This window comes from Notechis scutatus, chromosome 11, assembly GCF_049901735.1.
Source record: "Notechis scutatus isolate UNSWTSFEM ecotype Mainland chromosome 11, rNotScu1.2, whole genome shotgun sequence".
NCBI lineage: Eukaryota > Metazoa > Chordata > Lepidosauria > Squamata > Elapidae > Notechis > Notechis scutatus.
The window spans coordinates 8,646,170-8,665,899 of record NC_142019.1 but is presented as its reverse complement, the minus strand read 5'-3'; the positions used below and the strand labels follow the sequence as shown (position 1 = coordinate 8,665,899).

The 19,730-nt window shown below is 43.2% G+C and overlaps 1 protein-coding gene across 3 annotated transcripts in view; it reads left to right on the top strand.

Annotated features, from left to right (window-relative positions):
• Nucleotides 1-1,492: 1,492 nt before the first annotated feature.
• ZNF609 (zinc finger protein 609) overlaps nt 1,493-19,730 on the top strand; it is a 74,156-nt gene continuing 55,918 nt past the window's right edge. Inside the window, exons 1-2 of one of the 3 annotated variants that reach the window (XM_087972725.1) lie at nt 1,635-1,766; nt 16,055-16,209. The gene's annotated coding sequence lies outside the window, so the exon portion shown is untranslated. Of the gene's footprint in view, nt 1,773-16,054; nt 16,210-19,730 lie in introns of all 3 variants that reach the window. The other 2 variants (XM_087972723.1, XM_087972724.1) reach the window with 2 other exon arrangements.

Below are 19,730 nucleotides of genomic sequence, written 5' to 3'. Positions count from 1 at the left end.
ACCCGGATATGGTGCTGCCTGCGTTGACTTTGGCGTTGGTGGGGCACTTCGTATCGGGAGACCTTCCGCCACCGTTGCTTTCCCTTCTCCCTTGCGGCCGCGGTGTTTAGAGCAACCGCCGCGGCATTTGGCGCAGCCACACACAGCCAGCCAGGGCTCCTGCCTGGAGCGCCTGAAGCTGAGTGTCTCCGCTGGGCTCCGGTTGCAGGGAGGAGCCCTAGCTGGCTGCGCGTGGCTGCGCCAAACGCCGCGGCGGTTGCTCTAAACACCGCGGCCGCAAGGGAGAAGGGAAAGCAACGGTGGTGGAAGGTCTCCCAATACGAAGTGTCCCACCAACGCCGAGGTCAACATCCAAGCTGTCGCTGCCCGCCCACCCGAGGTTGCAAGTGGGGGGGGAATTAAGTAAAAAAAAACAAAAAACAATAAGGCCCGCCCTTATTTTGTGAAAAACACGGTATATATACAGTATATACAAATAAACTTATATGCATTCTGTCTGGAAATACCTTTTGGATTAAGCAGCTCTCTGAAGGATTGGGTAAACTCAGGATTTATGAATCCATTTGCTCTCAGATGAGCTGTTTGGGTTCAGAAGCATAACTTTTGCTTGCGTGATCTCAAATGACGCAAAGACTGTCTGGAAACTCCACAGCAGCTGCTGCTAGAACCATGGTGGAAGTGGACATTCAAATCATTTTCAGCCCAACCCTAGTTAAGTGGGCAATACACCCAATGCAATTTAACCCTGGCTTGGCTTCCTCAGAAGGTTGCATCAAGGCTGTTGAGGTGAACATGCAAATGGACTTCGGATCAGAGCCTGAAACAGGTTTACCTGAAAATCACTCCTATTCTTCTTTCTGTGGGATGAGATCTGCTCAAACTTCCCCAAAGTACAATAGCGGAAATCCTGGACTGAACAAGTATACTAAACTGAGACACTAAACTGAGACACCTGTCATCTTCCAGATCAGGCAGGGGTCTCCAACCTTAGCAACTTTAAGACTTGGGGACTTCAACTCCCAGAATTCCTCAGCCAGCTTGGCGGACTTCAGCTCCCAGAATTCCTCAGCCAGCTTGCCGGACTTCAACTCCCAGAATTCCTCAGCCAGCTTGCCGGACTTCAACTCCCAGAATTCCTCAGCCAGCTTGGCGGACTTCAACTCCCAGGGAATTCAACCAGGGAATGGTTGGAGAGCCCGCCGGGGCTGCCTCGAAGGGAGGCGCAAGCCATTGAGGCGCATGACCTGCCAGATGCCCGGGCGGCGAACCGCTTCCTCCTCCCCTCCCGCCTTTCTCCTCAGAACCGCACCGCCGCTGCTGCAAAAGCCGCCAACTACCGCCTTCCCGATCCGCGCCTCGGCTCCTCTCTCCAAGCTCCGGGTTTTCCTAGAGGCGCGCCCGCGCGCGCCGGGAACGCTTCTTCCCGCCCGGGCTTTTTTCCCCCTCGCGTTCCAGCCTCCGCGTCTTCCTTCCCGCCGAGCCGAGCCGAGCCGCTGCTGCTCCGACCGCCTCGACTACTCTTCCCCCTCCCTCCTTTTTCGAAGAGCGGCCGCGCGGAGGGAGGGCCGGGAAGAGCCGGATCGCAGCCGCTGTGCCGGACGCGCGCACACTCCCCTTCCCACAGGCGGCGGCGGCGGCGGCCGGGAGGAGGAGGAGGAGGAGGAGGATGGCGGGCTCGTGAGGCGGCGGCGGCGGCTTCATGGAGGACGAGGCGGCGGCGGCGGCGGCGGCTGAGGGGCGCGCCTGGCCCCGGCCGGGACCCGAGAGTGAGTGTGAGGCGAGGCGTCAGGCGGGCGAGGCCGGCCGAGCGAGCGAGGGAGAGCGCTCCTCATGGCGGCACGCTAGGCCCCGGCCTGGCTCGGGGCTCCTTGCTGAGGCCGGACCGGCGGGAGTCGCCTCACGCGGGGGCGGCGCGAGTGGGGGGAGACCCCTCCCTCGGCGAAGGGGAGGGGCGGGGGCTGGCCTCATCCGGGGCTTTTCCCGTGCGGGAGGGGGCGTCCCTCCCTCCTCCCCCTCCCACCCCCCTTACACAAAAGCCCCGGTGCGCCCACCGACCATGTGGAGGGAAAAACCTACCCACCCACCCCCGGGCAAAGGGGCCGGCCGGGGTCCTTCTGCGGGAAAAAGGGGGCGAACGTGGCCCCGAAACCCCCCAGGAGGGCAAGTGGGGTCGTCCGTCGGGACAGCCAGCCGGGGGCCTCCCTTGCCCTCCGGAGCCGCCTCCGCGCAGAGGGCACGGCCGGGGTCACCGCCGAGCGTCGCCTGAGGCCGCTCCGGGCACGTGTGGGCCCGCCAGCCTCGGGGACACCCCCGGCTGCCGGAGCAGCTTTCCAAGCCGTCTCGTCGTCGTCGTCGTCTCGAGTTCCGCAGCTTCGGGGAGTCTCCGCCGACGGATCGGAAGCCCGGAATTGGGGGGCGGGCGGGCGGCGGCAACCCGACGTCGGGGCGGGCGGCCTTTGAAGATGGGGAGGATGGGTGCTGGCGCTGGGCTTGGTGTTTTTTTTTTCCCTCCTTCTTCTTCTCGGCATTGGCTCCGGGAGGCAATTTATGGTTGCGATTGTCGGGCTTGGAAGGTAGGGCTCGTTCAGAGACACGTGTTTCGTCGGTGGGGTGTTGGCTTTGGGACACCGGCAGTCCGCAGGAAAAGGGTCGTTGCGCCCAGTTTCTTCGAGGATGCTGCTGTCAAGATAATGGCTTAGCCAGAGGGTTATAAGCCGACTCCTGCTTGTGGATAGGTTAAGCCAGAGGTCTCCAAACTTGGCAACTTTTAAGACTTGTGGACTTCGACTCCCAGAATTCCCCAGCCGGCACCTGTACAGCAAGGCTCAATAGAGATTTTTAAAAAATAAAATAAATAAAAAGCAAACTTAAAAGGTCTCTCTCCTTTTTCGTGCTTTTTAAAAGCACATACTTCCATCCTCCAGCAAGCATTTAATTGGGGGGGGGGGACACTGAATCATTTAGCTCAGAGGTCTCTAAACTTAGCAACTTTAAGACTTGTGGACTTCAACTCCCAGAATTCTCCAGCCAGTGCTGGTTGGAGAATTCTGGGAGTTGAAGTCCACAAGTCTTAAAGTTGCCAAGTTTGGGGACCCCTGGGTTAAGCTGTGCTCTGGTAAAAATCGTTGCCCAGAAGAAGATCTTAGTGGATATAGGTAGCCCTCAACAGTTCGTTTAGTGTCTGTTTTGTGCTGAAAAAGGGACTTCTTTTGACCGTTCTTTCACATTTGTGACCCTTGCAGCGTCCTCGTGGTCACCCGATCAAAATTCAGATGATTGACAATTGACTCGTATTTATGACGGTTGCAGTGTCCTGGGGTCATGTGATCAGCTTTGGCAGCCTTCTGACCAGTAAAATCGATGAGGAAGCCATCACGTGTTACTAACTTAACAAATGCAATGATTCACTTAACGGGGCCCAATTGTGGTCAAACCTCAGGACTTCCTGTGGTTAATGGCAGGTTTGTTGTAGGTCTGAGGCCATAAAATACTGGTGCTTCTGGTATCTCTCAAGACTTCCATAAAACCTCAGTGTCCTGAAGGAGTTGCCTTATTTGAAAGTGACGTTTGAATGTTGGTGTCTGAGGAGCGCAGCATTCAGGCCTGGTTTCTTGCGTGATATTTCTAGCCAGTCTGGCTGCCTCACATGGTACAGACCATCCTTCTGTCTTTGAAGAGTTCCTGAATCTAGAGTGAGAAATGACAGTTCATCAGCAGTGCCCTCAAAGGGTTGAAGTAAAGGCTGTTTTAGCATTTGCGGATGGTTGTAGGAGGAAATGAATGGGTAGGTTGAAATGTCCTGTGGGAGCCAATCTGGTTGCAGCTAGCTTTATTTATTTTATGCCTACATTTGGGATTTATTTAGACTAGTTATTTGACTCGGGAACAAATGCCTTTTGTCAGGGTTTGCTTCCGATATATAAGAGCTGTTCCTCTGAAGCTGAATTCTCACCTTCTGTATCTTAGCTCCCATCAAGCACTCTCTTCAGGAACCAAAGCCCTACCGTGATAGAATTAAAAGCTCTACTTTTCCCTCTGAGAAGGACAGGCGTATGGTACAGAAGTTCTGTAGTAACAGTTATCACTTCTGATGAGTTTCAAAAACTTAAAACCTTTCATTGGTCTATTTTGGACCCCCCCACTCCCCCCCCCCATCCCCGTGATATTACAGTACCATTGCTCTGAAAATGGTTTAATTTATACCTAGTCATGTTTTGTGATCTTAGTTTAGATCACACTGAATTTTTCGGCCTGCATGTGTTGTGAACTGCAAGGAATTATTAATCTTTAAATGTTAATGTACTGGAAAATGCATCCACAGCTATCTCCAGCAAACCACTTATAAGGTTAAATCTATGGAATAGTTCATGCTTTGTTTTGCTCTTTTGATAGAGGTGCAGGATGTGCACAAACAAGTTATTACCTCAAATGAGTAACTGTATTTGCTCGGGGTCCTACCTCCCCAGTGCAAACTTGATAGGAACTAAGTCCTTAAATTTTTGGATTTCTGTACAAATAAACAGACACAGAATGTCGGTACAAAAGCAGTAGCTAGCACTTTTGTTCAAATACTGGTTTTTTTTAAATTATTTTTTTATCTGCTTCAGACTCTCTTGCATAATTATAATGACAAGTAATCTCAGTGGAAATCCTAAGAAATATTTTTAAATTCAAACTGTCAACTAGTTATGTTATTATTTTAAAATATTAAGATTTCTTAGGTTTATTTTCTGTTAATTTTTTAATGTGTCTCAGTAGTATTTTGCATAATAGTTTTTTACTTGGTACTCTTAGACTTCCATTGTATTGGATATTAATAGAGAAATGAGCATTAACAATATTTAATCTTTTTATTAGTGCAGCAATAGCAGAAAGTTGTAATATTAGCAGTCCATATATGTCCAGTTTTAAGTTGTTATATTCTGAATAACATCTAGATAGTGACTGAGTCTTTCTCAGCTTTATAGCCAGAATACCTTTCTGGGATCTTCATTTCAAGACAGATGTCCTCTCCTGTATGGGACACCCTAAAAATGATGTCAGATGATACTCATGTATATCTTGCCTGGTGCTGGGTATATGTTGGAGAGAGAGAGAGAGAGAGAGAGAGAAATTTTAAGCAGTAAACAGTTTGCTGTTCAGATTATTTCAACATTTGCTTCTGGAGAAGCTTTAAAAAAAAAACAAGCTCAAATTGTCCTTGTCACTTTCCTTGTGCTTCAGCAAGCATAGACCTCTGTGTGCATTTGTGCGTGGGAATGGGATTGGTCTGGAGAATAATAGGTTCTGATTTGTAGGTAAAATTCCTTGTACTGAAGAACAGCCATACTGTGATGAGCGTGTTTTTGTTCTGTGCTACTCTGGTTCTTGCAAACCTGGAATACTTGCTGATTCAGGCGAGCAGCTACTGAAAGGTTACAGGGAAGGGTGTCAAAAGAAGCATTTAGTTGGTTCTGTAAATAGTTTTTGAGCTGATGCTGGGGGACTTCTGAGCTTTGTACAGGCAGGTGGCAGTTTGGCTAGTTCAATTTCCTCATACTGGAGAACTATAATACTTCGCTTGTCTTTGTGCTTATTCCCTTCGAGAACTGGTGCGGTGTGAGAGGCTTGGGCTTGGAGTCATATCACTGTAGCCAAGCAATGACTTGGCTGCTTTGTTTTGAAAGGTTTTGTGGTCTTCCTCTTTCTTTGTGAGCCTCCTACTTCTGACAAGAGAATGAACTCCTCTTGGGGGATTCACGGAATTATCTGGACAGACATTTCCAAGCTTTTGAACTTCTGTATCCAGAGTATGTGCATTAAGAGCTTCTGGTCACACAAAACACCCAGAGATCGTATCTTCTCCTGCTGTTTAGCCTCAGTGTAAAATACAATTTAGTGACTGGCTTTAAAAGTCAGTAAATCAGCTTAATTATATGGATTAATAGCACATTATGGTAGGATGCTAAGATCTAACTAAAACTGTTCTCACTATTGAAATTAAAACGAGATTAAAATCTGGTAGTAAATAGTGTCATATAAGTTACGTGAGATAATAGACTAAAAATAGTAAAAAAAAAATCTAGTCTGATACTAACAGAGGCCACATGAAATTACAAGATTAAGGTATAAAATAACAGATTAACATTGATGTTACGTGGATTATTTTATACAAATCTGTAAAATCTTAACACTAAGATCTAATTTAAGAATGGTTCTTAGTTCTAATATTATAAGACTATAAAGTTACAATGCAGCTACACAATGTAGATGACAGACCAGGAAAAAGGACACTTGGACTAAATAAAGATAAAAGCAATTTCTTACTTTATTATAATTTATTATCTAGATTAAACTATAGATTTGCTATAAAGGCATGGATATAAGCTTTTATTGTATGGGATACCACCAAGTCTACCTTGCAAAATTTTAGAAAGTAAGGCATTAGAAGAGGCCAAAGAAAATCACTAAAAGCATAGGCAGAGTGAGAATTTTAGTTGGATTTTCATCTAAGTAGCAATGGATGGTTCTGCTAAAGTCATTTTGTATATCAAATCCCATACACGCTATTTTACGGGGAGTTGGAGAAAGTCTGCAACCTTTTAGTTTTGATTCCAGTGAAATTATCCTCCTGGAGTGATGCTGATCATGTAGAGTTAAGGGGACTAGACCTTCTGGAGAATGATATGTCACCTTAAGCCGTTACACTAGCCTGCTTTGCCAAATCAGGGCTTCTAAGCAAATGAAGCCAGCTTTCTTTTACAGCATTCGAAATGCACCAGGAATCACTAAAATCAACCTCAGAATTTTAGACTGTACTTTCCCAAGTCAAAGAGCTTTGATTTATTAAAAACAGCCACTTGATAAGATTTATTAATGTAAGTGCTGTCATACACAGAAACAGCCTGTGCTCCAGTAGGGCCTCAAGTTATACAAGAAAAGTCTATAGCATAGTGATAGTATCTTCCAACTGAAGTTCTCATTAGATAATTGTAGTGCTGTGAATGGGCTTCACCCAGAGAGTAGGCAGTTTCAGAAAAGAAGCCATGTGATGGTAACTCATGCTAACTGAAGCCACTGTCGGGGATCTTCTTTGGCAGCACCAGGTAGAATTTCCAGAGGCTTTTCAACCAGTCTGTGAGACCCCACGGAATGGAAAAGAGACCACTTGCTCTGCTAGGTTCACAAAACTGCACAGTTTGCAATCTGGTTAGACGCCTAACATCCATGGTGGGTAGAGGTGTGACCCTTTGGCCCTGATAATTATTCAGAGCGTTGCCCAAAGAGCAGAGATACCTGAAAGAGGAGTTAACCAAGGTCTGTAGAAGAGCCAAACCAATGGCAGATGTGCAAACAGAACCGTGTGACCTCCGGGACCTCAGTGTAAGCCAGACTGTAGTTTCAGCAGTCTCAGGGAAACCATTGCTCCAGACCAGGGGTCTCCAACCTTGGCCACTTTTTTTTTTTTTTTTTTGGAGTTTTAAAATGCCAACCTTGGCAAAGCTGGCTGAGGAATTCTGGGAGTTGAAGTCCACAAGTCTTAAAGTAGCCAAGGTTGGAGACCCCTGCTTCAGACCACTATTCTGAGCAGGCTTTACAAGAAAATGTCTGGGGAATTGATTCACCGGATCCTAATTGAAAATAAGGCCAATAGGAAGGCCCTGTCAGCAGCAGAAACAACAAAAAGAAGAAAATAGATGCAGCTAGCTTCTTATTTGCCCTTTTGCCTTTTCTTCCTAGATGGTTTCACTTAGAAGTATGCATTGGGATACTCGACAACATAGGAATAGTCATCAGAGTTGGGGAGAAAAGTTTCTGAAGAAATATCTTTCAAATTGATGCTATCAGCTCCCTGGTAGAGCGTCTCTTGGCACGTAGACAATCCAATTGGAGCAAGTGAAACAGTTCAGACTGAAGGAGAGATTCCTACCTTCCCCAGTTTCAAAGAAAGGAGACACAGCAGAGAATAGGACATGTCATAGATCATTTATGGATAATCAATGCAGTAGAATATGTTCCAAACCAAGAAGGAAGCTCTGGCCTGATCTCCATTCTGTCCAAGTCACCAAACAGGTTCATCAAACAGGTGACCTTCATTCTGGAGACTATGATGACTAAGGTTAGATGCCTTTATTCCAAACAATTGGCTAGCCTCTATAACTTTTGGTGATCATGGTGAGTATGCTGATAAGCATACCAGAAATTTCTCTGTTTTGTGTACAAGGTTCAGTTTATCAGGACCAGTTCATGTCTGTCCCCTTCAAACTGGTGTTGGAGTTTTTTAACCAGAGTGATGGCATAATTCATCAGGCACCTGAGGGCTTGTTGGGTTCATATTTTACACCCTGTTTGGATGACCTTTTCATCACAGTTCCCTCAATGGAAAAATAATTGAATTAGCTTAACTCCAATTCCTTAGAGATTACAACTTTGTGATAAACATAAAGAGCTCCCTTGTTCCCTCCAAGTGACTACTACTACTGAATAGATGATAGGCCTGAAAGAGGGAAGTCTCTTCCTATCTCCAGAACAATCCAGGCTACAGAAGAATCCAACATGAGAAATGGTAGATTACAGAAAAAAACAACCCCTCATGTTGTGGGCAAGACCACAAAGAGTGATAGCAGCAGCTCAGAACATAGTCTTACCCCCACATTTTCATTCCGGACTGCTCCAGTTGCTTCTGCTCTCATTACAGGAATAGATAGCCTCCAGTATCCAAATAACCCTGATAGTCCTATGCAGGGGGCAGATCTCCGAAGTGGTGATTTGTAGTAATCTGTTCTAACCCCCCAGTATAGTTCTCGAAGAGCCGAACAGAGAGAAGATAACCATAGAGGTCACCTGAGCAGGATGAGGAGGTCATTTTGTGTCTCTCGGTTCAGAGCCTGTGGCCCAGTCTAAGGCCTTCCTCCTGCCCAATCAGTTGCTCAGAGATTCAAGCAGTTTATCTGGGGTTGTTGAACTTGAAGCATCGGACGAGGGGAAAGGATTTCCTAAGAAGGATGGACAATACTGTAGCCAGGGAGGCATGAGGTCAGTGGGCCTTTAGAAGGAGGCAAATCACTTAATGAGGTAAGCAGAAAACCACACAACTGGCTCAGCCACCAGAATATTATGGGGACATTTTACCCAAAGGTTTTCCAGAAGATAACAGAGATATTCAGTTTATTATTGATCATCTTATTTGCAACAGAGGAGAGCAGGCAGGCGAGCCATTTCTCATTTTTCCATGATGTCAGAGCACAGGAGATAGATGATCTGCTAATGTCATGGACAGAAGGATTTGCTCTACACTATTTTCATTGGCATAGATAATGTCCAGAATAGCATAAAAGATGAAGCTTCTCAAGGCATGAGTAATTGCGTTCGTTCCCTTCTGGCTCAGAAGCCTGTACTTCTCTGTATAGATGTCAATAATAAAGAAATTGCTATGGCTTCCTTTGGGCAAAGCAAAATCGCGGAGGGAGGGAGCGATTGTTCACCCAGACCAAAAATGGCTTTGGGATTGTGCTTGGAAGTTGAACACGGGTGCTTAGTGAACCCCAGTTTTCAGATTTCGTAGTGAAGATTATCTGCTGGAAAGAAACACCAGATGATCTGGCAAATGTTTGATAGTAAAGGAGAAGGAATCTAGAATACTGGAGATTCTGGGGTTCCTGTAAGGTGATCTAGATAAAATGCTGGTATCAAGTACCCTGACAAGGCAAGCTGCCACCCTTCGAATTAAACTTTTGGATGGGTAGGGAAAATGGCTTTCAGGTTACAGGCTTGTGTGTCTTTTCTCAGGGGGTTTGGCTTTTATTTCTTGCCCATTTGTTCCCCCTTTCTCATCATGGATTTAACATTGGTCCTCAGGATGTTGACCCCAATTCCTTTGAGCCAATTAAGCATATCTTTATGAGCATCCTATTTGGAAAGTAGCCTTACTGATGGTATTAGCCTCTGCTCGGCAGCTTAGTAAACTGACAACCCCTATCAGTGCAGGATGACCTGGGTGTGTTCCATCAGGAAAAACTGGTGTGAAGACCAGTTTCCTGCCTTTATATGCAAGATAAATTTAAGTTTTCATTGGGCACGGGAGATTGTTCTTCCAAATGTTCATCCAAATCCTGTTAATCCTAGAGAGCATGGTAGCGTTTGTCTGTCTCCTATAGAACAGGCAATCTAGGGAGGTGAGTTTCTTATTCTCCTATTGGCAGATGGGTTAAGGAGGCCATCCTGTGGGCTTGTAAGTTAGCAATGAACAGTTACGGGAGACATTATTGCTGTCTCCGTTAAAGGAATACCAGCCTTACAGCCTTATTGGCATGGTAGAGAATTGCAAAGCAACTATATAGTTGTCTGCCTAAACATTAATGGGGGTAGACATTGGCAAATACATACTCCCTTCCCTTCCCCATAATAGAGCCCATTCTTGCAGCTCTACTTTCAGAAGTGACCAAGAATGGCACATGGATTTAGCATGAGATTCTTTTCAGGCACAGTCCCACCCCAGTAAGATCTTGTTCTTCAGGTCATCTGCCCAAGTATTTGCTGGAAGGATCTTGTTTCATGTCAAATAATGAGCCTTCTGCGTTCCGATTTTAAGATATACAAGCTATAGAGAGTTACAATGTGTGCTCTGAGCTGTTTGTTGAATAATAAAGTGTTCTGTTTATACTACCTTTTGGCTGAAGTCAGTTCATGCAGTTGACAAGCAGGACTTAATCTCTATGGGGTAGCTGCTGCTGCTGCTGCTGCTTTTTTTTTTTAAGCCAGAGAAAATGAAGTTAAGCCTTTCATTCCAGGTCCATCTTTAGTGATTAGAAGGGCATCTTACAGAAAATGCAAGTGTTAATTTACAGTAGAAAATATCATGAGGTCTCAGGGCAGTGTTTTTGTTGGCATTGGCACCTTTCCTGGGTTTTGGTCTGACCCTCTCAGTCACAGTGGATTGAAAAGCTATTGTGGGATGGTTTCATTGTCTTTTGGGCATTTTTATGTTTCAGGTACGCTCTTGATATGTAGAGCAGCTGCGTAAGCATAGTTAAAAAAACATTAAACATCTCTACATTCCCTTTGAGAAACTGCAGTCTTTCATGACATTAGAAGAAAATCAAAACAGAACTGCAGTTAAAAGTATAAAATAGGATTCTCATGTGTTTTAGCTGTCTCAAACTTGTTTTAAAAATAGCCCATACTTAGAAATCAAATGTTTAATTGAACCTTTATGATATTACTTAGTTGCATAAAAGTAGCCAAAATGGAGCTGTTAATATGATGAGCATTTTTTCATGGTTTAAATACTGATTTTGGCTATTTTTTTACTGTTCTGTTCCTATTGTTTTTTATATACTGAATATGAAGATACATTAGGACATGTATGTTCTTTTGTGTACATGAAAGAAATCCATATTCTGCTTTCAGAATAAACCATGCTTATTAAGTTAGCAACTTAATTTAGTTCACATGCATATGTGTTTGCTTTATAAAATGTTTCTTTATAATATTTTGCAGAATGGAAAAAGAATATGTGCCTTGGGGCAATGGGACAGTAGGAATAAAACCTGTGGAAAAAGAAAAGAAATTAATGTTACTTTATACAAAAACTCTTCATCTATGTATTGTTTAAAGTTGTTTGGTTCATTTTCTCTTTTCCTTTCATTAAGAAAAGAGGAAAAGTGTATATTATAGACAAATGATTTATTTCCTTAATATTTACGCTGTTTCATTCTCTGGTTCTCTTGTATCATTTCAAGTAAGTCTTTGTATCAAACATGTATGTAAACAATACCATTGTCCCTCCCTACCCCTTCGCCCCCCCCCCCATGTTTTAAACATTAAACTTATTTTTAAGAAGTTATTTGTTCAAATACATACATGGGGAAAAAATCTGAATTGTATTGTTTTTATTTTTTGTGTGCTAATTATTTAACTAATATATTAAGTAATTTGAGGATTGCTGCAGTTTACAATTGTTACAGTCATGTTAACATTGATTTGGTAGCAGCCATGCAAAAACAAAGAAATCTTACATATCATTGGTACAGTGCATTTAATTTACGAATGTGCTTAATCCAGTAAAATAGATCTCTTGTGTTCCTTTGCAATGTGGGAGGGGGGGTATCCACATACAGTTGTCATGTTCTCCATTTTATCAAATGAATGGGTACCCTTCAGATAATGATAGTCAGGAATGGGGATTCCATTGCAACGAAGAGGGTAACTTTCTGCTTCAGGGCAAAGACAGTTTTTTCTGCTGCAGTTTTTACTCTCTCATATCATGACAGGAGAAGATGACAAGTGCAGGTAAACAGTCTACCATTACCTACAAAGCCCATCTCGTTCCAACATGCCTTACTTAATTAGTTGCTGAACGAATGGAACTGCAGCTGTTAGCCAACACAGCAACTGCCTTTTATGTCTAGAATATGGTTTGGTTTTATTACCTATTTATTGTCTTCCCTGAAGGCACCAAGACATCCCGAGCTGCCCATTTCTGATCTCCCTGAAGAATCCTTCAGTTCAACCTGTTTATTGCCCACCTGTAATGGGGTTTGAAGGAGTGAACAGGAGCTTTCAGGAACATATCTGAGGTCACCATTAAACCTAGTGTGCCTTATTCACTCCTCTGCAGGCTAGAATTTTAACTGTTGCTTGTGGCTTTATTAGGCTTACTTCTGCTTAACCTGTTTTTGCCCAGGATGTTTTCCACTTGGCAATACTAAACAATAATAAGCCATTATTATAATTGCTTTTCCTTGGATGCTCGGTGGCATGGAACAGGCATTTATCTTTAAGCCCCATAACTATGCTAAGTACAACTATGGAGTTATAGCTGCTATAAAGAAGACTGAAAGATACTTTTTTGTATTTTTCTTTTCTATTTTTGGCTTGGCAGTAATACATATAAAACGATTCTGGGTGTCCTTATTGTTTACAAGGTGAACATGAGCCCACAGCTACATTAACAAGAGCATTAGAGTCCAGATCAAGTCGTGAGTTCTCTTTTGCTAAAGATGAAAATGAAGTTGGATGGGTAATCTGTTAAATGCCACTGGTGGTTTCACTAAGAACAGGGCTGCAGCAGATAACCTTCGTAAGATCCCTTCCTATTATGATTTCATGATTCCTTGATGTAGCTTCCTTCTCTGGGGAGAAAGGATATAGAGTGGAAATGACGTAAGCCGGTTGTGTGAACACAGTAGCATCTCCATTTTGTTAATTTGATTACATGTTGTTATGGCATACTTAAAGTAAGAGAAGAGAAGATGGAGTATTTTGTTTGTTTTCCAGTCATTTAATTTCAGAAATGGCAAGATGGGTCCATCCTGAGGGTCAATTTATTAGGGGCTGTTATTGTGTAAACTTGAATAGAGGTGAGAGTTGGCTAGAGGAGAGGGATAAGAAAACAATGAGGAGTATAAAACACAAGAATCACCTTGTGGGACCAGATCAGAATTCTTCATTCAGCATCCTAAATCCAATAAAGGCCGACCAGATGCTCCCAAGAAGCTCACAAAAAGGGAATCAAAGCAATCACCTTCCCCTTTGTTGTCTTCCACTAAAAAGCATTCAGTGGCATGCTGCTTCTCAATTTGGAAGTGTCAATTAACCTTCATGGCTAATAGAGTTTCATGCTCTAAATATTCTTATTTAGAGCATTCTGTTCCATTAGGTTCTTGTGTGTTCATGAAATACACAACTTAGATTGGAGCAGCCACAAAGGAGAACTCCCAAGATTATGTGTACAATGCAGAATGAAGAAATCTGCCATGTGGGATGAGCTGTCATTTAAATTGCTGTCTCCCCAACCGATAGCTAGAAACGTCGAAATTAAGCTATAGGCATCACATATTTGAACATTTGAACAGAAAAAAAATATTTATTAAATTTGCTTGCCATCCATCTCACCACAATACATGAACTGCACATTTGTACTGGAAAAAATCATAATAAATTCAAGAACCAGATTGTCTGATAATTTAGGCAAGTTGAAATTTTCTTGGGCATAAATAACACCTTTATCCATAAACCTGTTATTACCATATCTGACATTTGGGGCAGTGTAACCTATTGCCTCCTGTATTGTGATTTACAACATTGATTTTAAAACAATTCTTTTTCAGATCATACAAACTGTTCTGAAGTCTTGCTGTTTATTTGATCTCTCATTTACAACAGTGTCATATAGTTATATACATAGGCATAACTCAGAAGCTGGCTATGAACATATTTTATAACTGTAGTTATCTGCGTCAGAAAAGCATTACCCCCTGACACAAAGTAAACTTGCCTTTTTATTACTTTTTAAGTGCTCTCTGCTCCACCTTGTACCCTGGTGATAATCCATCTGTTGTGCGTTTAAGAAATTGTCATAAAGATTGAGTAGAGCAAAACCCTCGGTCTGGTTTTGTTTGGATTTTTTTTGAGGTGTAATTATTTCTCAGATGAGAAGCTGGAGAAATAATGACTCAGGTCGACCTTTTGCAATTAAGAACAATTTTGTGAGATTATTCTAAGGCACGGACAGGTGTGGATAATCCTGTGCGGGACCTTTCATTTTAAGTTCAGTCTTGCATTTCCCTGTGCATCCCAATCTTTGTGGCTGGGCATCCATATTATAGGCAAGGCCAAGAGATTTGGCTGGGGGGTGTTTGCAACAGCACATTTTTGTAGTCCGAGGGGGATCTGCCTCAGAAAGAGAGAAGCAAGGGCTCCCTGCCTCCCCCTGCCAGCAGACAGTTCCTCAAACGAAAAGCAGCGAGTGAGGAAGCTCCTTTGTGCAGATTCCTTCATCTCCTTCTGGCTGCCAGCTGGCTTTCATTCAACATTGTTTTCATCTCTGGAAAGAGCACAAGAGAGAGAGAGCAACATCTTAAAAAGGAGGCTACAAAAAGACATGGGAGTTGCTGGGGGGGGTGGGGGAGAGAAGAGAGAGAAAAGAAAGAAAGGTTCGACCTAAACAAAGGAGCTGGAGGGAGCTGGGCTCTGTAGTGTGAGGAGCTCAGAGTGCAGCAGCTTCCTCCTCTGCCAAGTGAGATGCATCCCCCTGAGTTTCTTTAGTCAGGAAAACAAAAAAAGGAGCCTGTGACGAGGTGGTGGATAGAGGAGAGCCGTGGGCTGGCTGCCAACCCCAGGATGACGGGAAGAGCGACCCTAGAATACAGCAGCAGCTGCTGCTCAGGCTTCCACAGCCGTCTCCAGAAAAGTAGGCACCTAAGAGAGAGGCTGGATGGGCTTAACGGAACAAGGTCCTGGGTTAAGTGGAATTACTCTGGGCCCTCCGAGGTAGGTTTGTTACAATTGTCGGAGGCAGACTCATCTCAAAAACTGCTTTGTTCTGCTCTGGTTGCTCTTACTTGTTTTCCTGGGGATTGCCTGGAGCCAGAATGCACACAAGCTGGCTTGCTCTGGCCCTGGGAAAGAGAGAAGGCAACCATCTGAAATCCCTGTGAGCCTTGGCCAAGCTCTGGAGCTGCGGTTGCCTGGTGCTGGAGATTTTCCACTGTTTCTGTTGTTCCTCAGCGATGGCATTCCTGAAAGTTAATCAGGTTGAAAATTGCTGTGGGTAATGTCTGGAAGCAGCTAAGAGTTCTGCAGGCTTGAATGTAGCTGGTAAGAGACGTTCTCTTTGTATGTAGCTGAAAGTGCTGGTGGGATCAATCCATCTCTCGGTGTCACATCGTTCCCAGTTGGCTTTTCTTTGCAAGCTCTTACTTCTCCGCCAAAGGTCAGCAGCAGTGCAGGCTGTCGTGATCAGCAAGAGAGCGGAAACTCTGTGAAAAGTCAAAATGAGTCTTTGCAAGCTCTGATAGAGGTGTGTGTCTTCGTAGAGGCTACAGTTTGGAAGTCAACTTTCAAGTTGCTCTTTAGTGACATGACTCTTTCTCAGAATGCAAATGCAGTCAGTGGTGGTTTCATGCAGCCTTTAATGGAATTAAATTATTTATGTCTGGCCCTGCATATATATGTGGTTTTCCCAAGTGAGAAGCCGTCTCTCTCAGTATTTCTGTTCCAAGACTTCCCTTAGAATCCTGTTGGAAGACTGCCAGTTGTACAAGTGAATACATGCAGTTTCTGCTTTGCACAGGTAGAATTCTGCATGGCAAGAAGGAAATGGAGGAGAATTCCAATGCTTGGACTGATCCTATCTGATCCCCGTAATTTCTTGGGGTTTGGATGCCTATTTCTGGTTTCTGTACTAGACATTCTGGAGGGGCAATGTGCCACAAGCTGCAAGCTAAGGTACAGTTGGATAAATAGGATGTATCATTTCAGACATCTGTGGCTGAATCCACAGATTTTATTAGTTACATTTTCCAGCGATAATTTTAAACAAAACTAAACATTGGGACTTGCATACAAGCAGCAAAATTCTACTTTATTTCTGTTATTTTTATTTTTGTTGTTTTTAATAGCACTTAGACTTAATATACCGCTTTATAGTGCTTTACAACCCTCTCTAAGTGGTTCACAGAGTCAGCCTCTTGTCCCCAACAATCTGGGTCCTCATTTTACCCACCTCGGAAGGATGGAAGGCTGAGTCAACCTGGAGCCTGGTGGGATTCGATCTGCCAAATTGCAGTAGGAATAGCTTGCAGTACTGTACTCTTAACCACTGCGCCCCTGAGGCTCATTCATATGCTCCCAGATGAAAATGATCCATTGCATTTTACAGTAAAAATACAGTAAATTAAAAATACAGTTCTTATTTTTCAGATATACATTCAATAAAACAAGCGATATTATTAATAAGATAATCTATATGATAACCAGGACACAACTCTAGAGTACATGGTAGCAAATTGCAACTTGAAGGCTCTCTGGAAGAATTCCATGTCAGTTGCCTTCTGCAGTTATGCCAGTATAGCTACCAACCTGATCTTTGAGAAAAGGCTGTTCCAAGTGTAGGGGGCACCACAGCAAAGTACCCCTGGCCTCCCATAACTCTTTTCCACTTAGGTTATGGTGAGCACTCCAGTCAAGAACAAGTGTCCAGGACAGGCATTTCTAATTGGACGAGAGTATCCTGAAGATACTTGGGAGCTAAGTTCATAAGACCTTGCAGGTTAAAACTAGCACCTATTGAAATCCAATGTAACAACGCAACACTTGAAATGTGAGTATGATATGGTTGTAGCAGTCCCACCTGCTACTATATAGGCAACTGCATTTTGGACCGGTTCCAATTTGTGAGTAGTCTTCAAAAGTAATCCCAGGTCATGCACACTGTAGTAATCTCAGTGATGTTGAGGACGTGGGTTACTTTAACAAGAGTTTAGGCAGAAATTATTCACACACTCATACCTACACAGCCACACCCAAAGAAGCCTAGACAGGCATGGATCTAAGACACCAGAAGTGGAATTCATATTAAGAACCCTAATTCGTATCAGTATTAATACTCCACTCATTGCAGTAAGCATTTGGTGGCACTGATAGAGCTTTGATGCCACAGTGGTTAGAATGCAGTATTTGCAGGCTGATTCTGTTGACTGCCACGAATTTGATTTTCACCAGGCTCAAGGTTGACTCGGACTTCCATCTTTCCAAGATCAGTAAAATGAGAACCCAGGTTGTTGGAGGAATATGTTGACTCTGTAAATAGCTTACAGAGAGCTGTGAAGTGGTATATAAGTCTAAGTGCTATTGCTATTTGTCTTACAAGGCAAGACATAGTTTCTATAGGTAGCCTTTTGTGCCATTCTGTGAACGCAGCAGGAACAATATAGAAATGTTTTGTCTAGAACAGTTTATTTTTGAGGGAGAAGGAACATTTTGGAGAATCAGATTGTGTTGCTGTAGGTGAAACTATTTTGTAATTACTGTAGCTTGAGATGAGTTTGAATGTAGACTGCTTATTCAGTCTGTAGGTAGTAAATCCAAAGTTTTCACATACACCTTTCCAATTTTCTTAAAATGTGTGCTTCTGCTGAACTGATCAAATGATGACAGCCTAGTCTGCTTTATTAAGCATTCAAATACTGAATGCAGGTAATATTTATGACAGAAGCGCAATTGTGAGATATAAGAAAAAGCAACATCAGCTCGTTTGTTTGCAGTGTGTTGTTTTCTGTGATGAGTGCAAAGATATGATTGCCATGGAGGAGGGTATTTACTTTTTAGTACTGACAGAGTTGGTTGGCTTAAAGATAGTTTACACTCCCTGTTTTTATTTGCCAGGTGTGCAGTATTCAGATCTGAAGCAGGAAAGGAATTCCAGATCCAGCAAGGGTGGATTTACTGTGCCTGCCAGCAGCTCCTTAAAATGGTGTTTTTTTTCCAGAACTTACACTGTAGCTAATGGTAAACATATTTTCCATGGACCATGTGTAAGTCTGGAAAAAAGTATGTCTTCTTTAAAGAACCTCTGGCAGATACAGTAAATACATCAACCACATCTGAAGCTCCTTTCCTGCTTTGGAGTTGAGCACTGCATGCCAGATTTTTGACCTGTTAACGTAATCAGGACTGAAATGCAACTCTTCAGATTCTGTCATCTGCCATTTTTCAGTATGACAATTTAATTTTGTGTATTGCAACATTAGCTCCTTAAAAAGCATGATGCTTTATGCTTTAAAAGCAAACCAGTCTTGGGATCAAGGTAATTGTTGTGAGTTATAAAGACCTATTAAACCAAGGTGGTTTAATTATTAATAGTAACCACATTATTAACTTGGTTTAAGATAAACCATGTATGCAGTCTCCTGATACATTTATGAAGATGGATTTGGGCTATATTTAATACAGCAGTGCTTCTGAGCAGGCATCCTTCTACAAATCTTAATTCCCATAAGCCTTTTCAATTTGGCAGAAATGTCTGTAGAATGCTGTAATTTCTCTTCCAACCTCTTGAAAAACAGCAAAAAAAATTCAAAGAGTGTTAGTATGCACCGGTACCTGCTCTTCTGACTGTAGAACATGTTTCTTGTTCTATTAGTACTTAAAGATGGGGCATGTCGATAATCCATTTTGTGGCTCTGCCCCCTCTCTAAAACTACTCCAAATAGGAAGAAGGTTGCTTCTGATCTCATTAGAGGAATAAAGGCTTAGGGACAAGATGTGACAAGCCAATCAGCCAAAATATTTCAGGGAGACAAATAACAATACTATAAGGTATGTACTCTATCAAAAGGTGAGGTAGTGATAGGCTGCCGTTTTACAAAGCCATTCCTGATTCTGCAGCTGCTTATGCTTCTGCATTTATCTACCGTAAAGGCCAAATCACTGCTGTGTTTTTTAAAATTTCTTGCTCTAATACCAAATCTCGGCTCCTGAGGTTAAAAATCTCCATAATGACCTGTCAGAGACAGATTGTTAGCAGCCAAAATCAGAGAATCTATGGGGGAATGAATGGAAAATAGTGCAGCTACTGCAATCATATGAATTAACTGCTAATATTATACCTTGTTCCTTCCTCCTAATCTATTTTACCAACCTGCATCCTTGTGCTACTAAAACAGAATCCTTGTGCTTCATGGAATTAAAAAATAAAATGAAAATACAGTATCCATCTCTCTAAAAAACAGTATTGCTGTTTTGTTCTCTGAAGCGTTCCCCATGTGTTATAAGTACAGATCATCGGTATCTCGTGGTTAGCATGGAGCAGCAAAAGACAATAATGCTTAAAGAAAGCCACAGACGGAGGGGCAGCCATGGGTTCATAGGTGCACCTGAGAATGCCCTTTGCTGGCATTTGGCTGACTGCAGGGAAAATGCTATTTCATGTGCTAATTACACCTTGTAAATATAATTGTCTTATCTTA